Genomic DNA, 4,991 nt, shown 5'->3' on the forward strand with positions numbered 1-4,991 from the left:
GTCTATATCTGTTTTCATGAGAAGCCACTTTGAAGATATCAATATGTAATACAACCACCATTGTTAATTCCCTACCACTTTGTTTGTACCTCTGTATTGTCTGTACTGTGCTTGTGATATGTTGTAAAATGTTGTATGTCTGTTAATGTTTCCCTCCTTTTATCTTAAATAAAAAAAAAAAAGAAATAAAGCAATGACAAATGCTGGAGAAGCTGTCGCGTAAAAGGAACATTTCTCCACTGCTGGTGGGAGTGTTGATTGGTGTAACCACTGTGGAAATCAGTCTGGAGGTTCCTCACAAAGCTAGGATTAGAAGTCCCACTTAATTCAGCTATTCTTCTTCTGGGTATTTTTCCAGAAGAATTAAAGACATCATACCGCAGCAATATATGTGCACCCATGTTTATAGCAGCACAATTTGTCATAGCTAAATCTTGGAAACAAGCCAAATGCACATCAATTGAGGAATGGATAATAAAGATGTGGTATTTCTATACAATTGAGTATTACTGAGCTATAAAAAAAATAAACTCGAGGCTTTTTATAGGTAAATGGATGCAACTAGAGACCATACTCATAAGTGAAATAAACCAGACCCACATGTGTAAACATCACATTGTCTCCCTGGTGTAAGAACATGAAAGAGTAAGTAAAACCCAAAATGTATGATAGATAATAAGAAAGGGAAAGAAATTGTTCAAAAGAAAGAACAACTGGGATGAGGGAAAGAAGAAAAAGAAAGTATCAGTGGCATAACTATACTGTTGGCCTCTGATGGTTTGTTGAGGGAAACACTTAATAATTAAAAGTTTTTTTTAATATTTTGACCAATTTTGCATGCTTGTATCTGGTAACCTAAGCAACTTATGTGATGACAACAATTTGCAGTATAACAACCATTGATGAATTCCTACAATCCTGTCTAGTGACACTATGTATTGTCTCTAATGTTCTTTTAAATTATTAATTTTCTTATTCCCTTTAATAATCTGATCAATCTTCTATTATTACAACTGGTAGTCTGAGCAACTTTGTTGAAGATAACAGTATGTAGTATAACAACCACTGTTAATCTCTATCATTTGGTTTGAAACTCCGTATCATTTTTAATGTCCTTGCTTTGTGTTGTTTGTATTTTGCTATTGTTCTTTTTTTTTTTTTTTTGGTACTATTTTCTTTAAAATTAAAAAATGAAATTGTCCCGCACTTCTAAAACCAGTTCCTAGTTACAAAAAATATGTACATGTATTTGTGTAGTTCAGGTTTTATCAGCTCTAGCGAGGGCTCCAGCACACAGGACTATGACATTGGTTTGTCACATAGCTGATGACAATAAATGACCTCCTGGCTTTTGAGAAATGAGACCTCAACGATTCATACATTTGTCACATTTGTAAAGGACAAGAAAGGGAGATCAGCTTGCTGCAGCTCTCAGTCACTCTGGCAACTGTAATCATCGAAATAGTGGGTGACCTGCCTCCTTCCACTGACTGGAATGGTTACAGAGATCAAGAAAGGGTAGTGACCAAATGTTCATATGTAATTGGCTTTTCCCTCTGCGTAGTCTTGACTGAGGTTGAGACAGGGTTTTCTTCTGTGGTTGTTGCTTAGATTTTGCTTTCTATCACCACTGGTGGCTTTTCTTTCCTCATCCCCCTTGGGAAGTGAAAGAAAACCCTGCTTTGATTGATTTTGAGAAGTGTGAAAACTTCTGAGACTGTCCAGTTTTCCTTATGGGGATATAATGTTTCTTCTCAGTAAACTTGCCCCTTTTTACAGTCTGAATACATTTTTATATGGTCATTTCTTGATCAGTCAGAGTGCTTGGCTGCTGGGATCCTGATATCTTTATCCAGACTGATAGGTTCTTTGAGTTCTTCCTAGCTTCAGAAAACAGATCTGTGGTGGGGATTCACAATCCTAACCCTCTGTGCTGGACAGAGCTGTCTGAAGTTGTCTGTTAGGAAGTTAATATACCTGGTAGAGTTCTCCCTAGTTTTTTTTCTGTCTCATCAGCGGTATCCTTGGCTTTTTCCAGTTAAGCAGAAGTTTTCTTGGTTCTTGCTTGTTAGCTGAGGATGCTCCTACACAGAAGTACGGCTGGCTCTTTTGAGTGGAGATTTAATGTGAGGTTTTGTTGAGTGGAAATTCCCTTGCTCTTTTCTGATAAACAGAAAATCTTCCCATGTGAGTCTTCCTGTTTCTTTACAAATGGAGAGTTTCTCATTCTCAAGAAGGAATTTCTGGCTCCTGTTTGAAGTCTTTCTGATTTTCTCCTCTCTTTCTTTTCTTTCTCTCTTTCGCCTCCACCTCTTCCTCCTTTTTTGCAGTACTGGGGCACAAGCCAGGGCTTTCACACTTAGCTTGATCACCAGTCCACTTTTACTTATTTATTTTATTTATTGTAAGGGAAAAGCTGAACACGAGACAGTGTAGTTAAATTGCTAAATTTCTGAGACCAGATTCAAATTAGTCTAGGAGGCAGGTTGCTTTAGCCTCCCAAATCCTAGAATTACAGCCATATGCCACCATGCCAGGTGAAATCAAAATTTTTGATTTTCCCTGCAATTTAGTTTGAGTCCAGCTCCCAATATCTATTTGTCTTTAGGTGAGAATATCAGCAATATTCTTGAATGTACAGATCCTGGTGATTTGCATAAGTTGTGGTTATTTTTCTTGAGCATGAATGCAAATCAGAAGTCTGGATCTTCTCTGATGATTCAATCTTTATTCAATTTGTAGATAACTTCCATCTTTATTCTATGATATTCAGGATATTTTGTAAGTTATTAATACTTCTCAAATGTTGTAATCAGAAATGGCAAAAAGTTTCAGGTGAGAAAGTTTAGCTCTGTATTCCCAATGTGCACATTAATCCATGGTACAATATTTCCCCTTAGGACAAAAGCTTATCCCAAGATTGTATCAAGACTACTGAGCCCCATCCTGGAACCATAAGATAGCTCCAAAGCATTCTAGGACAGATTGGCTATCACAGACATGGATTCTTCATGTCTGTCCCATAGTGTCAGCTTTCTGTGGCATTACCGTAAGAATTGTAACTGAATCTCTGAAGTGGGACTTACCTGGCATAAGAGGATTCAAATTCTTGAAGACTTTCCTTCACTTCCACCTGCTTCTCCTAATTATCATTTGTTCTTCTTTCTATTTCTTTAGAAAAATACAGGGCATGTCTTAGGGTTTGTAGTTCAAAAACATGATAAATCCCAACATCATTCAGTCATTCCGGTTGCACTCCCAATCCTGTACCTCACGCTTTCCTGCTTTCCTTTTGAGCAGTAGCGGCAACTGCAAAATCAGTTTAAATCCCAGCTGGCCTCGAACTTGTGTGCCTTATGCACTGCACGCCCTTCACATTGGAAGCACAAATGTTGTATTAGTTAGCCCTTCCCAAGGCTTCGGTTTTCCTCACACCACAACCTTCTACTAAATCCGACCCCTGCCGTTCCCCCGCCTCTTAAATGAAAGACAAGTGCACGGTTGTGTTACTGACAAGTGAGATTCAATAAGCCCTTCCCTAACTTTCTGAAATCTGATCTGCCCATTCACAATTCACACTTTTGATAGATTCTTGGAATCTCAACAGCTAAAGCAGATATTTTTCAGAAAAAGTATGCCACAGGCTTTCAGAAGCAATTTGAAATTGTACTATCCATGTGAGCCAAAGTCAGCCCAGATTGTGGAGTTTGCAGTTCTTACAAAGGCCACTGGGATTTTTGCCTGAAGACCCCATAGTTAAAGGTAGGTATAGTTGGAGGTAGTACCTACTAGGGTTTTAGGGAGAAGTCAGAGAGTATGACATCACTGGAGATACCAACTGAAAGTGGAATTCAGAAAACAGCCTCTTAGCACCTTTGTTATTGATGGAGTTGTTTTGAAGATAGAGATTCATATTCTACACAAAAGCCTGGAAGCAAAAGGAAACTCACTTGCTGATAGATGCGCAAAACTGCAGCCTTCTAAAGCTGTTTCACTCTCCCAACCATCAGAGGACAACTTTAATCCACTCAGATACCCTGAGGAATAAAAACTCCACTATCTCAAAAGTCCCTTACCATGAAGCAGCACAAGGGAGACAAATTAGATGTGTAATCTACCCGGATGAAATTTTTGGAAACACACTCAAAGTTGTTGGATTTTTCTTCCCCTGAAGTCTGGCCTTCACAAAATTATGCCTTGATAATATTGGTATGGAAACTTCAGTTCTCTTCTGTACACTTGGTGTCTCATTAGCCTTCTGCCAAAACTAGACCCCAGTTAAAGCTGTATAGGTGAGCCAAGGAGGATATTGACTTCCAGAAGCTAATAGATTTCTTTCTTTTTGACTTCAGATTTTATGTAGTTCTATAGATCTCATGGGTAAGACCATGTTCTCACTATTATTTGTACCTTCTCTTGCTAGCTTATATCTTCTCCTACAAAAGGGCCTCGGCTACCACAGAGCTTTACTTATGAATACCCACTCCATGGGGAATTTTGTGGGCTCTTTTGAGATAGACTGAAGGGTATGCTTCACTGACAAAGTCATTCAATATATCCTATGAATTTTTCTTTTGTTCAAAAGTTACATTCTCCCTATCATCTCTAATCAACTGAAACTATATAAAAATCAAGGAATTAAGATTTGCTCATTAAAAAATGTTACATATAATGTCTGTACTTATTTATAAGGTATATATGATATCCAATACATGTGATAACTTGACGTGTATAAACAAAGTGTAATGATCAAGAGAGAATAATTAGCATTTCCAGTTCCTCAGATAATTGTTATTTCTGTGCATTTCTACATGTTGATAACGTTCAGACACTTCCAGTTAAATTGTTTTAAAATGTATAGTAAATTGTTGCAAGAAATATTTACCTATCCTACTAAACATCATTATACCAAATCCTCCTAACAATATCTTTTTTTTTTTTTTTTTTTTTTTTTTTTTTCTCCGGTACCAGGAACCGAACTCATGACCTTG

This window comes from Chinchilla lanigera, unplaced genomic scaffold (genome assembly GCF_000276665.1).
Source record: "Chinchilla lanigera isolate Chin_1 unplaced genomic scaffold, ChiLan1.0 scaffold00087, whole genome shotgun sequence".
In the NCBI taxonomy this organism is placed as follows: Eukaryota; Metazoa; Chordata; class Mammalia; order Rodentia; family Chinchillidae; genus Chinchilla; species Chinchilla lanigera.